At 42.4% G+C, this 22,321-nt stretch overlaps 1 protein-coding gene across 13 annotated transcripts in view; it reads left to right on the plus strand.

The window, feature by feature from the left end:
• Positions 1–1,841: 1,841 nt before the first annotated feature.
• The window catches only part of PIP5K1B (phosphatidylinositol-4-phosphate 5-kinase type 1 beta), a 109,839-nt gene continuing 89,359 nt past the window's right edge, over positions 1,842–22,321 (plus strand). For 2 of the 13 annotated variants that reach the window (XM_068927992.1, XM_068927999.1), the window contains exon 1: positions 1,842–1,889. The gene's annotated coding sequence lies outside the window, so the exon portion shown is untranslated. Of the gene's footprint in view, positions 2,214–2,302; positions 2,670–4,522; positions 4,717–11,386; positions 11,623–22,321 lie in introns of those variants that run through there. The other 11 variants (XM_068927990.1, XM_068927989.1, XM_068927996.1 and 8 more) reach the window with 11 other exon arrangements.

Here is a 22,321-nt window from a genome sequence, read left to right on the forward strand (position 1 = left end):
GATCTGTGCACCACCGATTCTCCTGGTAGTACAAACTCGGTCTGGCTCAGGCAGGGCAGGCAGCTGCACTTCTGTCCCACACAACCAAGAACGTATGCTGCTGTGGGAGGAAAGGTATCACAGTCAGTAAAAAGCTCATCAGCATAAAATTAACTCATATAAACTGTCGGGAGGAATTTGAACCAGTGGAGTGAGTTTATACCAGATCAGCACTCTGCCATAACTCTTCTGACCTGGAACTATCTTAAAACCGAGTCCAGTGTATTATCAATACATGGCTTCAGTCATCCATTTATAAATAATGGTACTTTTATCAGATATTGCGCAGAAGAATTTCATAGGTTATGAGATTGTGCAGAAGAATTTCATAGGTTATGAGATGCTTTGATATTTTGGAAACTTTGGACATAAACATATTTTGCATAAATCCTGCCATCAATTCCATCTCACAGCTGTTACCTGATGAAGAAAAATGTACTTTGGGCTACCACTCAAGAGCTGCAAATTTTCTGCAGTTACCTATGTAGCTCATACAAAGTAAGCAGCAGAACGCGTTAGCATGGGATGCAGTGGAGAGCAAGCTACCGTAATGGGCACGGCAGGAAATTAGCTTGCAATGAACTCTCTATGACCACAGCTAGTGGCAACTCTCATCAGGCCGGTTTATTTATCACTGTAGTATGCCCCAGTCAGACCTCACTTAGCTACTGCCCTGGCAGTATGAGAGGAAGAAAATGGTCATCAAGATTTATAATTTATCTTTAGAGATAACATTTTTACATAAAAGATGCATTTGCGTACCTAGGAGACAAAGCACCTTAAGGTACCTGTTCAGTTCAGCATGAAGAAGGAAGACGCTCCCTCCTAATTTAGGATGCTTCTTTGCAGCAAGAAGAATCAGGGGTCCTGCCTGCCCTTCCTCCCGGGCCAGGGACGTGGTGCTGCCCCCTTTCCAAGTATACCCTGAGTCGCTGCTATCTCAGGTCTTCCTAGATCTTCCTCTGCGAGTTCTGTGAGAAACCTCCCCCATGGCCACTGAGGAGAAACCCAATGTGAAGCAGTCCACCTTAAGGAGAGGAAAGTCTGAGGCCTGCGTTATTCATCCTAATCTTCCAAATACTGGTATCACCAAAAGATAGACAATGTTGTAGATTTGGAATAGATTTAGAAAGTATCATCCATTCTGAAGATTCGGAGCAGGGCCAGAGGGCATCAGGGACAAGACAGCAGAAGCTAGTTTACCAGACACCTCTCTTGCCGCTCCGACCCAAGAAAGCCACTGTCGTCTAAGTAAGTGGTGTGACTACTGTACGTCGATTTGACGCGGTAAACGCACAACGCTGCCGCTCTCCTATCGTTCGTTATGAACACCGCTACGGATGAAGGCCAGGTCGTAGCTGGGAGGCTGAACAAAATAACATGAAGAGGAGCACCAAGGAACGGCACACGCTCTCTCGCCAGTCACAGGGGTGCGCACACGACGAAACCCTCCCGTGCGACTCCGCGCACCCCGCACCGGGAATCACGGCCACAGGCGCCACGCCGCCTCTCGCCCGGCCTGCGTGGCAACGGCCGGCTCCGCCAGGAAGCGAGAGGTCCCGGGCGCAGCTAAAGCCTCCCGACCGCTGCCGGGCGGCGAGCGAGCGGGGCGGCCGCCCGGCTCCCGCGCCGGGGCGGAGCCGCCGCGCCCCCGCACGGGCACCGCAGGGCCGGGCCAGGCCTCCCTCACACCCCCCTCCGGCCGCCATTTCGCGCGCCCACGGCCGCGGCGAGCCCGACGCGCTCTCCCCGCGCGCTGCTGCGCGCGACTCGGCGCCAGGCGGGCGCGGCGCAGCGCGGGGGCGGGGCGCGGTGCCGCTCCGCGCCGCCGCCGCACACCGGCGCTGGAGGTGAGCGCGCCGCCGCCGCCGCCGCCGCGGGGGTTGCGCGGCGCCCTGTTGCCGGCAGCGCAGCGGGGGCTCGCTTAAGGCTGCCGCCTGCCCCGTCAGGGCGTGCTCGCCGGCGGGCAGAGATAAACACATACGTAGATATACGTTTATATATATATATACACAGAGACGCATATGCAGGCTTTCTCTCTTTTTTTCCTTTTTTTTGGTAATTCGACTGTGGGCTAGAAGGTCTCGTCGCGGAGGCGTTGGGCGCCCGCTGCCCGGTTTGCAGCTGGGTTTTTTTGTTTTTTTGTTTTTTGTGGCGGTGTGTTTGAGCGGAAGGTGGGCGAGCGGCCGCGGGGCGCGCGGAGGGGGCGCCCGGGGGCCGGGCCGGGCGGGGTGCTGCGCGCAGGGTCCGCGGGGGCCGCGGCTGAGCGGGGTGGTTCGGGGGCCGGCGGCTTCAGGCCGGTGGAAGTCTTCGCGGGAGGGAGCAGTGGGGTGATTTTTCGTTATTTCTGCCTCTGAAAGGACGGGGGTGGGTTGAGGCGTTTCTGTTCACGAGACTGATTTTGCTGAATAATGTCCTGGAGGAGGAAACTGTTCGGTTAACTTCAGGTTTTGGTGCCATAAGGTGGTTTCCCTGAAATAGCCAAGTCCCCAATGTAATGTGACTTTTTAAGAACGGACCTGTTAGTACTTGCTGTTGCTTGGGAAAAATCTATGGAGAGGTTACTTTCAGTCTCTTAAAGGAAATGTAAATGTATGCCTCATGTTCCTTTTAAAAGACTCATGCTTAAGGTAAAGAAACAGAGGTTTTACTTGCTGTTTTAGTAGGGATTTATTTATTTATGTAAATGTTTCATGCTGGCATGCAGACAATGTAAGGTGGAGGAGGGGGCTCAGATCAGAAGAAAAACTCAGAAACTCTTCTTAAACTGAACCTGGTATAAAGAGCACTGGCAGTTTGCAAGTTCCTGAACGTCTATTGTAACGCTTTTTCTTTTTAAGGCTAAGCATAAATTTATTAGGATATTTGCCCCATGGTTTATTATGGTGGAGAAGCTTTTTATTAGAATTCATTGAATGGTCTCTCAAACTTCTTTGATCTTAAAAGCAGAGAATACGTAGTCTGATGAATGGCTGATAGAGTTGCTACTCTGGCTCTTTCAGAACTTAAGAAGAAGTTTTAATTCTGAATTTGTCACATCTCTTCCTCCATCCCAATACTTCCTCCCACCTTTGATGAACTTTTTTGCCATGTAGCCATCTCAAAAAGTGATTCGTGGAAAAAAAAAAACATGAATAGATAAACATATCTGTTTTGTTTTTAAAGGTCTGCTTGTGATAATTGAAAAAGCCAGGGAAAAATAAGCATGCATATCAAAATCTGTCTTTCCACTCTTCGTCTTACTGCATTTCCTCTCTATGGTGGATTCTTCCCCTCCCCCAATTAGATAGCCATAGAGTGGAAAAAACAGGGTACCAAGTTTAAGGACTGATCCTTAAACTATTTAAGAATAGTGGGAGGTTTCTTTCAGTGAGTTCAGCTGGTGCTAGTTTAGACCTATGATCTTTAATTACGTACTTAGGTCTGACTGATACCAGGAGAATGGAAGCACGTGCTTAAGAGTTTGCGCAGGCTTACATGGTTTGCTGTAATAGTGCCTGTTTACGGAATAGGCTTTAAAAAGTGTTTCTTACCTAGTCGGCAGGTTGTTAAAGAGCGTGTTTTTGTTTCACTTTTGACACCAGCAGGATGAGCTAGAAGCTATGAAACTGCTTTCTCCCTGGCTTGGGTGGCATGGTCCAGGCAGAAGCTCTCTGCTGGTCTCCAGCAGCTCCATGTACACGGCGGTCGCCCCGCGCGTCTGCGGTCTGCCTGACCACAGCGCGCTAAGCGTTTTGGCATCCTCGACGAGCTTAGCGAAGGAGCCGGTTAGGGCCCGGCCGGCTGTTGCAAGGAGCTGCCTCTCCTCCTCCCCTTCGGTCCGGTGGGGTTTCCAAGGGAGGTGACCTGCCGGCAGAGTTCCTGCACGGGTTTCGGCGCCCAGCAGCACAGAGCGCTGCGCTAGCCGTCGCTGAGAGCCTGAGCGCAGCCTGGCGCAGCGCTTGCAGCGTGCACGCGCTGCTTGTTCCTTTGCAACATGAACCTCCCGTTGCTGTTGACAGCTGAAACTTACAGACTGCAGAAGCTAAAAAGCCAACTTCACTACTCGGACAGAGTGAAATAAATGTGCAAAATAAAAATAAGCAAAATAAAAAGTGCACTTAGAAGTATGTAGATGAGCAGTTCGGTTTATGTTGTAAACATTCAAAATGCTACAGCGCTTAGCGTTGAATGAAGAAATCTGCACAAGTCAAATTCAATAAAATACTTTTCTAAAATAAATGCTACTGACAGTGCTAGGCAGGGATGAGGAGGAGGGTACCTTGCACCTTCTCTGCCACCCAGGGTCATGTGATCATTCCTCATCTGCTAGGTGTACTTTGTGATTGAATCCATGCTGTGCTGTGTTGCTTACTTTCGGCCCAAACCACTGACACTCTGATTGAATCCATGTTGTGCTGTGTTGCTTGCTTTCGGCCCAAACCACTGACACTCTGAATTTTATGTTCCCTAAGTAGACAAAGTATCTGATTTGTCATTGCAGATTCCTGCTGTGGTTATGAGGTCATGCATCTTGTCTTATTCTTCACGTTTGTACAACCGCAAAACAGCTTTTTCTCCTTCTTGGGGGCAAGAAACTGCAACTGCTACTCCCTCTGTGAGCTGGAAATCCAAATCTTTACCTTCCTTCCTCATCCTCCAGGTGTGAACTAGAAAACCATACGAACCTGTTGCAAGGTACATATCTGCCATTCTTCTGTTAGCTAGTTTTGCAGCAACAAGGGGGAGTTTTTATTTGTAATCAACAAAATAGGGGAAAGTTGCAGATATTGCAAGTGTTCTTGTGTGTTTCACCATCATCCAGGTGTGCTTGGTTTTGTATTTTTGAATCAGCAGACTTTTATACTTAACAGGAATGGTATGCCAGCATTAGTTTCTTAAGTGTGTTACAGCAATGACCTGCATGCTAGTCAAGAAATAAGAATTTCTCTGTAAAATCTTGACTGTGAAGCGTTGTATATGTGCGTAGTCATAGGACGCTTCTGTCATGTAAAGCAAGTACTGGATGATGCTGTGTAATTAACAACGCTCATTTTCATAGTTAGCTCTGTCTTTGAGGTTCGTTTCACATGGGATTACATACCACTCAGCCCCTTGGGTTCCGTAGAAGGGTCCTTGTTTTTGATGTTGCTCTTATTGCAGTATTTGAAGTTCTACAGAAAGGTGTGTACCGTGTAAAGTGCCTCTTTGAGCTGGAGGAACATCTGTGTTACAAAGGGCAGCGCTGAGACACAGAGGATGAAAGATTCACCGAATGCTATGCAAGAAGCATGTGTGTACTGGTAGCAGTCCATTGTTAGTAAGATTTTTATCCTCTCTTATAGAGACTCTATTCACTGTGAATCATAAAACGTGTCCTATGAATGAAGCATTAGTGATCTGGAATCTGGTTCTACTTGGTTCCCTTTGCCTCTGTATGCTCTTCCTGAGCTACAGTTTTCTGGCACGTGAAAATACAAATTAGAAGGCCTGTCTTAGCCCTTTGACTAGAGCTACAAGTGGGTGGATTGCAATGATGTTAAGTGTAATGGTCACAAATACAGGGATGATTTGATTGCACAAAGAGTTAAAAAGTTGAATACTATTCCATTCCACAGTAGAATTGTAGTTCTAATTTCCAAATGCAATTATTAAATCATATTTGCAACTCCGGAAACACAGGACCCTACCATTTGAACTGAAGGAAACTGCTAGCAGTTAAGTTCATACTTTGATGGACAGCGCAGTGCAGCAGGATGTTGCCTTCAGCAACAAGGCTGACTTAAAATATCACTGCTGTTGGTGCAGTTTGCCACTTTTTTGGCTGTGATTGCATCAGTGTTGGTGAGGCTGTGCGGTAAAATTGGATCATGGAAATGATGTGGGTTAAAAATAACTTTGCAAGGAAAAAAAAAGTTATTGTGGAAGGAAGCTGTTTTTCAGCAGAGTCCTTCACTGATGCGTTTTGCGGGTACAACGATTTGTAGGGTTGTGTGATGAAACCAAAGGGATATGCGAACTGTATTGCGGAGGTGGATTTAGCAGATGGAGACCTTTTATCATCTTCTGCTCTTGAGAAAACCGTAGTGAGATTAACGTCTGTGTTCCCCTGACCCAGCCAAGAGAGGAAAACGTGCTTGCTTGAACCAGCTGTTGTCCACACCATATTCCCACTCTGCCTCCTAGGCTTGGTCTACGTCTTGCCTCTTGCTCTGTGTACCTTTTGGGGCTTTTTCTTGTTTTGATGAAACTTCTGGTGTGACCAAGCCTGCAGGCAGAGCTGTGTCCACCAAGGAAGGGGAGCAGGCAGGGTTATGCCTGGGCAGTTTTGTCCCCAGCGTTTGCCTTCCCTCTCCATCTAGGACAGTTGTTTGCTTTCTTCTCCTGCAGAGTTGGTTTTCGTGAGAAGTGCTTGGCTTGGGTACCAGGGTGAGTGCACTCAATGCCAGAGGATACATCTGTGCCTCTAAATTACAGCTTAATTGCAGCAGGGGTGTGCCCACCACTGCCTAGCACCAGTGAGGGTGGCTGTGGGAGTGGGGAGATGCCGAGCCAGGGGAGCTTGGGGTGATGGCCTGTGACGTGGGACAGAGCCCAGCACAATGCCAGCATGTACAGGAAAGCTTCCAAGTGCTGGAGTCGCACTCCCATTTAGTCATGTAAATTCATGTGATGTCTCCTACCATTACCCGTGCAGACAGTGGGAACTGATGTGAGTGTTCTCCACTTGGATTCGTTACAACGTCAGTCTAAGGTTTTTATTCATTTATTTATTTTCAGTTTGCAAAGGGGATCAACTGCGTGAGATAATTTGTATCAAACTGTCATTTGCTGATTCCTGATGTTTTCCGAGAGGGCAGTCGGGACACAGGCTCTGTATGAAATGGTCTCAAATTTTTGTTTTAGCTTACTAATGGTGTCCAGTCTCTGAGCGATTTGGAGGACTGTTTGCAGTTTATGGGTTCACCAAATCTGGGAAATGCTGTCTTTCTGTTTGTTTTTTTTCTTCCTCATAAAAGTCACTTGTAGGGTTAAACTATGCTAAGGATCCAAAGAAATGGGGAGCAGCTAAGTTTTGTTTGGATAACTTAAAAATCCCATGCAGTCTCCACTGTTACCTATCCCCGATGAGAAGACTGAAGAAAATACTTCTTTGAAGTCAGTATGGCAATCTTCATGGTTATGAACCTTTCCTAATCAAAGTTGTAGGGCTATTAAAAAGGAGTGGAGAATTTCATATGCTTCCTGTTAGGACTTTATACCAAAATCTTCTGAGGATGGTTGAATTAAATGAATTAAATTTTGAGATTCCTTGGATATGCTTAAGATAACTTTCTGCCTGTGAAAGATTCTGCAGGTCTTCTTTCCCTTTATATCCAAGTAAAGTCTTGGTTTAAACTTGTGTCAGTTTTTTTTTTGCCCAAGAGTAATGCATATGCTTAGGGAGATCATGCCCATGCCCAGGCTGATGTTGCAGCAAATAGCACCACATAGCTTGCTGATGCTTCCTCCTCCATAGAAAGCTGTGGATGTTCTGTGGTATAACGTTGGCTTTTCTGCCTATCTTTGGTAATAGTAGTATAGTGACATTTCTCTTCTGAAAGAGAACCAAAATCATCTCAAGTGGAGATAACAGCACTGAATGTTATTTTCAGTAGTGCTATGTGAATTAAGGTTTTTGGATCACTGTTTATTTAAAGTTAGTTCAGTATCAGTTCTGGCATTCAAAATCGTAAGAGTTAGATGTGCCAGATGTCTTGTGGAATTTTGTCATTGATGTACGCATCTCTTGTTTTAATATCTTACAAATTTGAGTGGGTTTGTGTACATGTTCTTATTTGAATGTACAAATATTTGTGTAATTCTAAAAACTTATTGCTAAGGCAATAAATAATCCTGTTCAGTGGCATATTAGGGAGGCCTGTTTTCTCCACATGTGCCTGCTAACCGTATTAGGAGAGAATCATCTGAGGCTGGAGGAGTGAAAACTTACCTTATGCACTGATGAAGAGGTTGCCGTGCAGTGTCCTCTTTTGGCCGATGAGGCATGATAAAGGTGACAACTGCACTTTTACTCTTCTTGTAATGCAAAGCGTAATCAGAAGACCCACATCGACCTGTGCTGATTAGGGTCTCTTCTGTTTTTCGTTTGGGTAAGTGTGATGTGAGCCCTTTCAAGGAGCAGAGGGGTTCCGGTTTGCATGGAGTCAAGGCTGCCTCCTACCCAGCAACATGTCACCAGGCTGCAGAGGGATAAAGCAGCATTTCTGTGGCTGTGAGGGGTCTTGTTCATCCTCTGCTTGAGCACTCCGGAAAGAAGCTGGATTCTGATATCAAAGGCACGCGTGACCCATCTTGCAGAGAAAAGCAGGCCCTTAAATCAAACTTGGGTACCTAGGTTCTACCAAGACTTGTGCCTTGGCTTGATTCTGACTGCTGAGGAAGTCGGTATGGAAAATTGTACGAGGCACCTTGCAGCGCATGAAGGCAGGCATGTGCGGAAGCGTTTGATGGACTGCTACTGTAGTCCTTTATTCTGTGCTCCACTTGGAGTTTCTCTTACACATGCTTTGAGGAAAAGTAGTTTGCAGATTCATCCTGTTAATTGGGGCTCCTGGGAGGGAAGAGAGAAGTCCCACCAAGTTCAGTCATTTTGTTCAGCACAGAAACAAAGGAAGTATTGTGAAGAGGTTTTTGGCTAGGAAACAGAAAACCTTTCACTCAAGTCCACAGCTTCTGGTTTTGTTTTTAATACAAACATGATGATGTAACAAATCATCTTACTAAATAATGATACTTGTCAACAAAACTTGATAACATAAAATGTACACTATAAACTTTTTGCCAGCTATTCATAGGTCACTATATTAGGGCATAAAACCATTGGGAGATGGAAAAGAATATTGCAGTGTATTTCTCATTAGCAATAGAAACCTGAATTGGAACCTTATTTTGCTTCAAGGCTTTGGCAGTCTGCACTAGTCATCAGTTTGAGACTACTGGGAGTGTGGCTGGATAAGGATCGTATCGTCTTACGATCGACTTTTCTCAGGTTGTCGCGCTTGTGCTGAGACGTGTGTTGGTGATCCCTTACAGCGATGTAGTGCCGCTAGGACTAGTTTATCTTGAGTCATGTCAGTATGGTAGTTCTTCTGAACATACTACAAAAAGCAGAGACATCATTTTCAAAGAGGACGTCTGACACACGCTGTTACTGCCTGGTGTGCAAATGATGGAATTAAGTATGCAATACTAAAAACGCCTAAAATGAAAACACCAGTGCCTGTATATTTTTCAGAATTCCATCGTAATTACATTTGAAACGACTAATTTACGAGAATTTTTACTAATGTTGGTTCTGAGAAGGAAATTTTAAGAGTTTCAGAGTTCTTCAATAAAACAATTCATAGTAATTCAGCAGGACCTCTTAAATAGCAATGTAAATGGCGAATTGCTTTTGTTCCATTTTGGTAGGAATACATTCCAAAATATTCATTGTTAAATTCACTTGTCTTTTCTCAAACCAATTTAGTTTTTCAAAGCTGGGACTGAAAGGACCAGCAGCTCAAAATTATAAATATTTAGGTTAAGATGGTTCACATGCTGTTTCACATGTGAAATGTCATCTTAGAGATGTTTGTATTCATACCTCTAATGGTTCAGTGTTTGTGGGAAGAATTTCCAACAGGACATGAGGCATCCCACTTGCAAGCCCAAAAAACTTATAATTAAGTCCTAGGGTATTGTAAGCTGTCGTCTTTCCTCACTCTGAAGCTCTTTGCCTGGAAGTATGTAGAACACAGACAGCTAATTTTGACCTGTCTGTGGAGAAACAATTTAATGGTGTGCGCATGTTCAGCAGCAGATTTGGTGTACTGTGTTGTTCTCGTGCAAAGTAGCTAAGGGGCACACCAGTGCCTAGTCAGACCTCATATTTGTAAGGCTGTGCGGTGCCTGTGTGTAGGGTTTACAAGGTTACTTCAGTTTCTTCAGGTTGCTATAGTGCCAGAGAACATACTGATTCTTGTTGGGCGTTGGTGGATACCTCGGTGAGAGTTTTGCTATGCGCTTCGTGTACATTTGCATTGGAGTCTGAAGGGTGCTTGCAGACGGGTAGAACCCACCTAGCTTTGTCTATGTTGTTTCGATAGCCACTGGCAGCCAAGTAGCAGTACCTGAGGTTTTAAGCAGTGAGTGAATACCTCTGGTCACCGGCTGGCCAACGAAGGCAGTGTTGCCCTGTTTGCTTCACCTTACCTCTGCTGGCTGGGTTATTTTTATGTGAGCGCCGGCCTTCCTACTGCGCTGTGAGTAGCAGTGAGCTGGCATCCAAAGCTTCAGCATAAAAAAAGAAACTTTTCAACCCACTCTTCACAGATGCTAGCTCTTGCTGCTTGGTCTCAAATTGAGATGGTTGCCTCCTCTTAGCAGCTGAACTGACCAATCGGCTTACTCCTTCCAATAGCAGTCCAGCAAGCCATTAAACTGATTGTTCAGAGCTAACTAGTACTCTCACTCCTTCCTTCCCTTTATAAACGTAGTTGTAAAGGAGGTCTGTGATGCTCACTTGTCTGGCTCTTGATTTTAGAAGATGCCGTTTTTTACGTTAGACTGATTGTGCTGTCAGATGAATGTAGCTTGCGACAGTAAGAAAGGAAATCGTTCTCTCCCTAAGTTTTGGCAATGGATGTTAATTGTGTTTTTTTATCACATGAATAGTTTGAAACATCTTGTTTAGAAAGAGAAGTGAGCCCTGGTCTGCCCAGCCCTCAGAGCCTCCAGTTTCTAGAATTAGCTGCATTTCTTTGGAATCTGAACTCCATTGTACTTTAACAGCGCATCCCTTGCATGTTACTGAGCTCTGAGTTTATTCTGACAAGTGTTTTCAATGTTTAAACCTATGAAGCTTCCTTTTGCTTCCTATGCTTTATGTTACAGAGGTGGTAGCGACCCCACAGGGTGGAGAATTCATCTGAAGATTGAGAAGATCAATGAGTGACCTAGCCAAGCTCCTTTCAGAGAGTGATCCCCTGTTTACTTTAGTTTCTCCAGCAGAAAAGTTGTGTAAGAGTGCCTATGTTAGTTGTGTACCACAGAAGTCGTCTTTGAACCTGCTCAAGAAAGGTCACCATAGTTTAAGTGGATTTTTGATCAGACTGACTTCAGTGCAGCCCAAAAGCAGATGTGCTTCGTCAGAGTATCCTGCGTGGTCTTTTTCTTCCTTGAATTTATCTTCCTGTGATTTAAGAATGAGAACCTTTTAACAGCTGCTTGACCTTATGTGGAGGTCAATCATTAACTAGTAAGCAGTCGTGAATATCTGCACAATTAAGTGCAGTCACCTTTGGCACTCAGCTTGACTCCTCCCAGGCTGAGTCTGCGCATTGCACAGACGACCTGTCATTCAGAACTGCCCTTTGTGTCTCACTGCTGTAATCTTCATTTCAAAGTTGGTATGGAGTGGCAGCCTGTGAACACAGACCATTGAAACTTCATGAAGACCCTTCCATGTTTTCTCGCTGTTGGCACTCCCTTTGTTATTTTGCCGTGCAGCGTTTCTCGTCTACAGCCTCTCCCAACTGCAGCGGTGAGGTCCGTGTCCAGGTACGCTCTGGGCTAGTGTGGGAGTCCCCATGTGCCCTGGTGCAGGGATTAAAACAGGGCTCCTGCCGGGCCACTGCTTGTCCCCAGTTTTTTTAGGTGGGCAAAGACCCGTCGGGCCCCTGAGAGCACCCTTCCCAATGGCAGCCTTGCCTGTATGCTTAGTCAGTGTTGGGACTGACTGTATGTATCTGTGACGTTTGTCACATATCGCCATAAAGAGCTGATGTACATACAAAATTTCTGACTGTTCTCAATCTATGTTTAACTTATAAAAGCCACCCATGCTGGAGGACTGTCTGGTCTCTTTGATCACAATGTGATTTTGTATAATGAAGCGTAGCTTTGCATGCTTCGTTCTTCTCATGTCAGGCTTGTGTTTCAGTAACTAAAAGCTCTGTTTGAAACGAAATGGCTAATAAATAGACTTACCTTTTTATTAAATGAAGAAATTAAGAGAGAATTTAGTAATAAAACGAACTTCCATATTAACTGTGTACAGGAAGCCAAACTGCTTATCTTCATAATTTTAAATAACAGTGTATATTGCTAGGTCATATTCCCACCTCGCTTGTACATTTGCTTTTCAAAAGGGAGATGCTGCAGAGTGATATGTTTCTTCTACCCTGAAGCAGACTACCCGAACACCTGAGTGGTTTATTTTTGAAATATACATCACAGCAATTATGATAAAAATCTCTTTAAGACTTTTTTTAATGTACAGCATTATATCAGCTGTTACTCCACTTGATTCTTACCTATGTGCAACTGCATCACTGTGTGCTTAATGCCAGTCTAACTTTATGATTAGAAAGTCCTTAGAAGTCAGTGGAGGACTGTAAGGCAGGTCAGGCAATTCATAAGCCTTTGCAAAAAGGGAGGAGATTCCCCCGTTTTGGTGGAGAGGGGCTTGAGAAGGAGTTCAAATCTAAAATCAAAGTGTTTAATCTGACATTATCTAGTTTATTCATACACTGTAGATACAGATATTACAGAATTTTGAATTAAAATTAATTTATGTAGCTAACATATGCAATCTGAAGTTCCCTCGATCTTCTACACTTCTACACTGTGCAGGCAAGTCTTCTTTAATGTCCAGTCTTTGTTCCTGTCAGGATAGCATCATCAGCTCCAGCAACTGTTAAAGCATACTTGCAGATTGCCACTGGCATTTTAACCTCCTTACTTTGTACAGACAATTTCAGCTGCCTTCAGCTGAAGTTAGGTGTGTAATAACAGACTGTGGTATGGAGTCATTTATAAGTAAAAACCTTTTTTCGTTGCAGCATGACGTTAGTAGAACAACAAATTAGCTTTTTTTTGCTATACCTGAAAACGATGATAAAGTACATGATGAAAATACCTTTTTTTTTCTTAATTTGAAGGCGTCTAGCTCAAAGAAGTTGGGTTAAAAACAAGCAATGCCATAGGATGTTTTTGCTGGCTTTTATGGAGCGGTCTTTTGATTCTTACACAGAACATCATAATAGAAGGAACTAACTTGAAACTTTTGATATAATGGCAGGGACAATAACTTAAGTTTCTTTCAGAATTGAGCTTGTTTGTTGAAATGTAAACATTTTTCTCGGTGTTTGCCGTGTTACAATATTGTGCTAAAGCACCGCACATGATATGAAACCTGTTAGAAACATAAAGGTTTTTATGAAGTAAAGTGAAGAGAGGATAAGTAAGTACAAATAGTGAAAAATATGAGACTTGATAATTCTTACATTTGCAATGATAACTACATTAGTAGTAGGCATTAGTGATGGAAGGGGAGAACCTTTGATGACAAGTTACTAACTGCTTGGGTTAAAATGCTGTTTTAGTGGCAACCATGTTAAATATTTTAGTGAATGCCCGCAGTGCTTATTTAGTATTGTTTCTTTTATGTCCTTGTGCAGAAGCTAGTTGAAACATTGGACACTATAACTATTATTAGAGGCAGCAAAGCTGAGGGCTGAAAGCACTGGGAGCTGACAGTTGTAGACTTTGATTTGGTGTTTTGAACTTCTGCTAGTTGAAACAAGTAGCAGTTGTTGACCTAGGAAGACGGAGGGTTCAGAGTCTTTCTTTGGGACCTCAGAAATATTCACTATATTTATATATCTATATATTCATTCTGTGAATTTGTTGCTTCCACTTACCAACTGGAGATGATGTTTACCAAGTGTTTCACAAACTCTGAGAAATATGGTAGGAAGTGTCTGCAAAGTGGGAGTGCTAGTACGGTGGTAATATACTAGAGGTGGGGTTTGCAGGCACGTCCCCAGATTTGGAAGGGGGCATGATCTAATCCTTCGAGGTTTTTTTTCTCATAACTTCTTTCAGATTTGCTGACTATTGTATCTTGCCTGTTACCGTTAAATATAAAGTTGTAAACACAAGTGTTATAAAGTAGAATTGATACCACTTTGCTCAGTGGCTCCTGACAATATATTTTATGCCATATATTCTATTAGATGATGTTTTATTGGTACCTATAAAAGTAGAGGAATATATTTTACTCTGTTCTATCTGTTCGGTTGACTCATAGGATGATATGACTGTAATCAAGAGTAGGGCTTGGCCTTCACTAAATAATTAGCGCAGCCAGCAGTGTTGTCAGGAAGTTATAAGGCCGTTCTCGGTCCTTCCATCCGTTCAGTTACGTCATATTCAAAAGCATTGAGCCTTTTGCAGCGGAGGTAGACGTTGCAGTGAACTGAACCCTCAGAATGAGCTGTCGTTTCAGATGTGTGCAATGGCTGTTAAATACAGAAGGAGAAAAATAATTCCATTTGTTTCAGTATTAACCTTCTTGTGTTAGCTGATGGCAAATAACAAAGTGGGGTCATAACACTAGCAAAAGCCTGCTTGCAGGACTGTTAATCTAGCCTGGGAATGCTTTTACTATGCTTTTTAAGAGATTTAAAATGTGAACCCTTCCTCTGCTTTTAAGTATTGCATTCATAGATGCCACTCCTTTTGCAATAAGAGGGTCAAACATGCAAACCAGTGAGTAAGCTGCTGACTACATGAACAAGGATACTGTTTAGCTTGTGCTTGTTCTCTACTTAGACGTTCCTGACGTCACAAGTACTGCCACTAGGTTTCCAGCTTCTTGTGTAGCAGCTGCTTCAGGATCCTCCCCTGCTGGTGATTTAGGATGAGAAAGTAACTGATAGCAACCTTGTCCAGTTCTCCTCTGCTCTGTGTCGCACCAGAGACAGCATAGAAAGTGATGTTGCCCTGTCCGAAGTCCTTCTCTTTTGGATGTGCGATAAAGTAGCCAAAATGCTTGAACCCTCTTCTTTCTGCCCTTGACTAGTCATTGCTGAGGTTAGTGATCCTTCACTAATGTGCTTTATGTTATTAGAATTTTCTCTAAAGGATTTCTGAGGTGAACATTTGTGCTTCCTGCCAGTTTTGAGGTTGGCTGCAGGAGGCCCTCTCTGCCAGTTCTGCTCAGCGTTCACCATCACATCTTCAAGCCTCGTAGCTGTTGTAGTGATAACTGTAGTCTTACATATATGATACATGGGGTTTTGCTCCTCTAAATTGCTTTAAGTCTAAGCATTCAAACCTTCTCATAAGAATGTATCTGCATGAATTACTATAAAGGTGGTACTGGTTTTTTATTCATTTCCATGTTATGTGTGGGATTAAATAACCTCCACCATGTTGCATTCCACTAAGTTAGTGGAATATGAGACTATAATAAGACTATAATGAGGTCTTTTGTATAAACCTGTGTACAGAGGCAAACTGTATTTCTAGAAATCTGAGTTTCACTGGACAGAGAAATTCCCATTTCTGCTCAGCCAGAAGAGAATTGGTTTGGACATGCTCTATGCGTGTGGTTCACGCAGCATCTCCTATACCTCTTATTGACAAGATCCTCATTTCCTAGAAGTGACCCCTATCTAGAGAATGACGTTTTTCTACTTGCACAAAGGAGGCGTGGTAATTCTATTATAGGCAAAACTCTCTATATTCTTGAAAAGATAGAACAGAAAATTTTCCTTCTGTATAGCAGTACAGCATAAGAATGTCAGTTGTCAATATCAAGTTCAGGTAAACAAGGCATTATACAAATGCAACACAAAGTCACTTGTCTCTTTATTTGCTATGCTAAAGATTTGGAGGCTTGAAAAGCCAGAGGTAATTTAGTTTCAGTAGTGGGTTGCAGTGCCACACAATAAAATTGTAGATGAATTTAAATACAGTGTAAAACTAAATTTATACCAGTCCCCTCTTATCCAAAGCCACCGAATGCCAATATCAGTTATGGTATTGGAGGGACAACCTTGTTGTTCACTAATTCATAATTCATATCAGACAATATGATTTTTACAAATGCAGTCAATCATTTACTTTGTTCTTTGTATTTCAAAAACTGTAGGAATATGTGTTCTTTTATTTGTTACATAACAACACAATGTTAGGTTTCTGATCTATGAAGAGCCAGGCTAATATTTAAACAACTTTTCAGTAAAAAATACTATCTTGATATGAAAGAGTTATATGGGAAGAAACTATTTTTCCTTTTCTCAGTTCTGATGTTATGTTCTGCTGAGGAGGTTTTGTAATTTGTCACTTTAATAATAGTGTTTGTATTGTATAACCTACATATGTGTGTGTATGTGCGCATCTGTGTATGTATATACATATAAATATGTATAAATATGTATGTATATTTCTATATATCCAGCATATTGAAATATACATATAAGATATTTTTTTAAAAAGTATATGTAACTTTTTAAGGAATTTAAAAAAAAATTGTTCAACTTCTGAAAGGTCATTCTGGAGTCAGGTAGGGTTTATGCTTTGTGTATTTCTGTTCAGGCTGATATACCTATGTATGGTTTAAATGTGTACTTTTACTAAGATAAAAAGCATATACTGTTTTCCTGTGTTTTCAAAAGTCTGCTCTAAATGGCATTATCCTTAGAGAAATCACAGTCAAGGCTATTTCTAGTGAAATGGAAGTGATGACAGTAAGTTTGTGAACGCTTTTGATATAGCTTTTCCTGTCTTGTATTGTGTACTGGCAGGGAAAGGAAGGCTTTTAAAGAAGTCACTTCAAGTGACATTTTCTTTTGAAATGAGAGGATGATTAAGCTGGGTGGTATTCTTTATGATCTTATTCTGACCATGTGAAAACATTGTAATGCATTTTGCGTGATTTAATAGTTTTGAATGTGGAAACTTTATGGGTTGCTTAGGCTGGTGGTCTTAGCTATAGGTTGTCGTTCACAGGGGTCACTGTCTCTTGCTAGTTGTCCCACTACTAGAAGAAAATCTGGAGGACATTTGGTATGGTGCGTAGGACCTTGAAGGAGCAAAACAAGCAAGAGCTTCCTGTGAAGAGCTAGCTAGTTGGAGCTCCTGCGTATCGTTTGTGCAGCCAAGGTACTGGAATCGAAAATGCCCTTTCAAGTGAAACCGTTGAACCACTAAGCAGAGCTTTCCTGTGCTGCGGTGAAACCAATACATATTCTTTTGTGGTGCATTCTCAGCTGTCAAGGCAAGTAGGCAAAAGCGTAGCTCAGGCGCTTGCAAACATCGGCTTTAAGCTTGGCCAAAAGAGTTAACGCTAGGGAAAAAAGAATTAAGGTGGGAAGTATTTCCCTGCTGTCTTTCTAGCCACGTATAAACCATGGTGAAAAGGTAGTATACCCCCTCATAACATTTGAAAACATGCATAATTGTGCTACCTATTCCTGCTACCTTTGGTAGGCGGCCAGGAGAAGGGCTAGAAGCTGCCACAGTGCAAAAACCGACAGCAGCCTGCTTCCTACTGATGTGTGATGAACGTTTCTTTTTCATATAAGCTTAGAAAGTGAAAGGTGAAAGCCTGGCAGGAAGTCCAGTCTTGGTTCTCCTCTCTGGGTGGTGAAAGTTTACCAGACACGCATCCTGCATCGAGTCCGTGTTGCTTTACAAGCCACAACTTTTCTGAAGTGGGATACTTCTAGTTCCCAAATTGAAGTATGGGTACATGAGCAGTTTTCTGTGCGCTTATGAAGCCTGCTTGCACCCTCCCTCCTATCAGCAAAGGAGTTGAAGTGATATGCTTGCTGGTTGCTCTGATCTGCAAAAATGTGTTGTCCAGTATGCTAGAGGAGACGGACAGTTTCTCCTTGCCTTACCTGGGAAGTTAGGCAGTATATCAGCTTAATGAAAAGCTGAAGCAAACTGTAAGGCTGAGGGGAACAGTGACCTAGAATGACAAGATGTTTTATTTTCAGTAAAGCCTGCTTTCATCTCATTCCTCTCTAACCCTCCCCCTCTTCCTCCAGCCCCCAATGCAGACAGACTGCAAACATATATTTTTCTGGTTTGTGTAGGATTCTGTCAGTGAGCAGTGATAAGTGAAATCAGGGAAATTAAAATGATTCTTGTTCCTTGACATTGTTTCAGGAAGCAAATTAAACTCCTGAAGTCTTTGGAATAAGTGTACTTAAAGCTGTCAAAATACGCTCTTTTCTTACGGGATTGTGAGAAACAGGGCTTCTTTTGTCAGTTTAATATAATCTTACCTGCTTACTGCTGGTCCTCCCTTGTAAAAAGGGGTACAGGTTAGTCCCATCTGCGCCTACAGTGTATTAGAGATGCAGTCTACAGGGCTATGGCTTTTGGTTTTTTGTTTGTTTTTCCCAGTAAATAAGCTGTTCTAGCGTGTCTTAACAACAGGACTGTGCTTGTTCTGAGTACATGCTGTAAGCAGTTTCAAAAACTACTTGTTCAACTAAAAAATTAATCATTTAAAAAACGCTTTCGTGTGAGGTAGCTCAGATTTTTCTTTCATGAAGTGCTACAACCTCCCATTAGTCTTGGTGGCATTATTTTGCCTGCTGATTCACAGGGCATGAAGTGCCAGGTGTAGGGATGTTTGCTATTGCTCACTCATGCAAACGGTCGGACAATCACGAGTTTTAGCACTGGGACATCTTGGGCAGGGGTAGGGGGAGGGTAGAGAAAGAATATGCGATTAAGGTGAGTAGAAAAAAAAAAAGAGAGATTCCATTTTCCAGTCCTTTCTCGGGACGCGTGTGGTTTCCGTGACCCCCCTTCTCTGTCGGAGGGTGCGTCTGCAAGGCCCCTGCCTGCTCTTTATCTACCTCGATAACACCTAGAACAATGGACCTACTTTTCTTTTCTTGTGTTTTCCTTCAAGTTTTCCTCATTCTCTTGAGACTTGCACAATATACTTGTGTGGGGTGACATTTACTGAGACCTCGGTGGTCTGACTGCTGTACTACACCTGAAGTATGTGGGACTTTTATTATTTATAGTCTGAACTGGCAGGCGAAAAGGTTAATTATACAAGGAAGTATATTTGTAATGTATACATAATCATATAAAAGTAACTTTTTAGAAGAATCATGAGGTCTGAATTTTGTCAGTCAGACTAGAAAACATTGATGTGGTATTAGTTACGTTCATAATTATTGGTGAAAGAAATTAAACTCAGAGATGAATATTTATCAGCAAAGTGATATATGGAGAGAAGAAAACAGAAGACTGCAGAGAGTTTGCAGTGTCAAACTTGACATCTTTCCTTTAATGGGCATCTTGATGAAATGCAAGTATTCTCACTGTTCTTCAAGGCAGTCTATAATTAGCTACAAAATGGTGATGTAACAGTACTTTTTGTTGCAAAGGAAACATGAGAAGTATTTTTTCCCTATGTTTACAGTTCAGGCTTGATCTAATTGCCAGGTTGTTCTTGCTGGTGTTGTTCTCCTCTCACTCTTTTTTGTGAATGTAAGCGTTTTTTATGCCATAAACTATAACTTTCCTTCCTTCCTGACACTGAGTTTTTAGGTGAGTGTTATTAAGCTCATTCCAAGTTCTAAATGAATTTTAAATCTAAATGGCTCTTAAAAATCTCACTTTGAACTAAAGGTTGCCTGATGTCCTGTTCCACATGATGTGCATTTTCTTTGCTATCACTAGGTTCAAAGTAAATCAGATTGAATGTTTAACAAAAGTGATCCTGAAATACATTCAAAGTGGCTTGACCTCCCTAGAGGGTGAAGCAATTTATAAGCGTCTAAAACTTTAGTTGCTGAAGCTCAAGCCCAGTCAAATTGATGTTAGAAACAAGGACGTAAGTTGAACAGTGTAGGATTATTCAATTACTTGTCTGACTCTTCTGGGTTGTGTTTTTTTTCTTTTTTCACACCTATTGTAAAATTCCTTAAAATGGGAAACTAGATGAATTGTACCCTGTATTTAATAGGTCCTTTTTTCACTTCAAAGAAGGCAGTTTGTTTAATACGCATGAGATCCTTTATGCACATACAAAATAAATAAATAAAGCCTCTTTTCGGCAGCACTTACCTTTTAAACTCCATAACTTGAAAGCGAGCAAGCGAGCGAACTTGCTCCTCTCTTCATTGCTGCTGTGAGCTACTGTGTGACGAGCAGTACTAAGCTGGCTGAACCTCACATCATAAGAATTGGTGGCACAGAAATGAGTATCTGAAAAGTCAGAATAGGTGTTGGGGGGGGAAACTAATAAGGCATTTGTTCTCCAGCTTACCAGCAGAATTGACAAATAAACATACAGTAGGGGGGAAAGAATGGTTTCTAGTAGAATTTTTGAAGCCATGCCGTATTACACAATTGTTTGCAGGAGTGAAATCACAAGGAGTGAAATAACATCTCTGCTAAAGTCCAGTCCAGAACAAGGTGGTTGAGTCTACTGCCCTGTGTGTGAATTCCGTGGGTTCGTACTGTTTGGAACTCACTCAGGTGGTGGCAGCCTTCTAACTACTCCCAAAGCAAAGTCAAAACAGGCAATAGCAGTAATAATGTTATTTTAAAATGTTTAAAATAACAGCTGATCCTTGCAGCTCTGTGGCTGAGACATAATTTCCTTTTCTGAGGTGAGGAATAAGAAAAGTAGCAGAAGCGCTGACATGCTCAAGTCTGCAGCAGAAATAAGGATGTTAGAGCATCTGCACTTTCAGGGCTGGAGTAGTTATCTGTTTGTCCTGTGTGTTTGGCTATTGGCTCTCTCTGATTAAAATACAGAAACTCTTCCCATAAGAGATGAACCTGCTTCTTATCAGAAGAGTTGAATGTTGATGGCGTGTAACGTTTGAGAATTTCTTAGTAAATGGAGGTTTCCTATGTAAGTCTATCTTTACACTTAGGACTAATGAAAGTACACAAGTTTCTTTTTTAGATAGCATTGAACCATGGCTTTCCTTTTTATTTTTTTTTCTTGTTACGTCTTGCTGTCCCTATTCTATGAGGATGCTTCTGCAGCTGCTGTGGTAAAGATGACATCTTTGTTCAGTTTATGACTTTTTTTTTTTTTTTTTTAAACAGTGCCGGCTTCTGCAAGCAGTTAAGCACAGGAATAGTTTTACTGTCATAGTCTCATGAGTAAAATGTGGGTAAAACTGCAGTGATTTGACTGGCTCCCTTGCCTTTATGTTTGTCTCTTCTTGTGACTGCTCACATGCAAATAACATACGTAGAAGTAGTAATCCAAACTAAGGCCACCGCAGGAAGCGGGGGGGACATATTTCTTCAGAAATGATTTGAAGGATTGCACACCTTATTTTTGAGCCACCTCTTGTGATGAGGTGGACCAACCTTGTTCCTGAGTGTTTTCTAAACCTTGTCCAGAAAAACTTCTTAAGGGAGTGGATGCTGGCTGTTCATTCACTTTGGTCAATCTTGGTGTTATTGCATTTTTGCAAATATTTCAGGCCCATGGAAATAACATTGAATGGTGCCAAATGATAGGAGGAAGCTAAATTTGGACAAGCGCGCAGTGACAAAGTTGGAGTGTAAGAATGTAGTGGTGAAACTTGCTGATAGAAGATCACACATACTGCACCCATCCAAGCCAGTCAAAATGACGTTGATTTAATGAGCTGCAAAGGCAGTTCGTGGTCTCGTATCTCAAATTTGACACTGATAAAATGGTGCCTTCTACAAAAAGTGTAGTTGGAATGAATTTATCAACTATCTTGAAGTTCAAAAATGTTGAAGAATTTCATTTGGCACATTGTGCTGGGGGGCGAGGAGAAAATTGTGTTCTATCTTTTTTTTTCCCTAATTATCAAATACAGGTTTTTCTGGTAAGAATCATAACAGTTAGCTGCAAAAGGGGTAGGGGGGAAACCTGAGAGCATTAATGGAGTTTAGTGACTGGAATTTTGAGACTACTGCCTTGAAAGGGGGTCATCAGTTGTCTTCAAGCTAGAAATTGTCTAGTAGGAGTGAGGCTCAGTTGAAATGGTAAGTTAATCTGTTTTTTGAATAGGAAAGAACACGCTAAAAAATCACCTTTTAACAATTTCAGTGGACGCAGGAAGGAACAAGGATATGCTTATTGCTAGAAATTATGTGATTGTATCCAGGATGGCACACTATGAGAGAGGTTCAGGCTTCTACCTGGCATCGTTTCCTGAGGGATCGAGGAGCGCAGGCTCCAAGTACTACTTGTTGAATGTGGTGCTTCGCAGTTGGAGCCTTGCACAGACCTCCCTTACGCTCTGCTCCGTTGCCAATATGCAAGAGGTGGGCTCCTGCAGCAGTTATAAACTGGTATAATTCACACAAGAAAGCTATTTCTTGAAATGAAAAAGGAAAATGTGACCATGCATAGGAAGTAAATACAGGAATATCACAAGAGTGATATTATCCATTTCTTTCTGTAGTTAAATTTATGTGTGACTTATTAAAAACA

This window comes from Struthio camelus, chromosome Z (genome assembly GCF_040807025.1).
Source record: "Struthio camelus isolate bStrCam1 chromosome Z, bStrCam1.hap1, whole genome shotgun sequence".
NCBI classification, from domain to species: domain Eukaryota; kingdom Metazoa; phylum Chordata; class Aves; order Struthioniformes; family Struthionidae; genus Struthio; species Struthio camelus.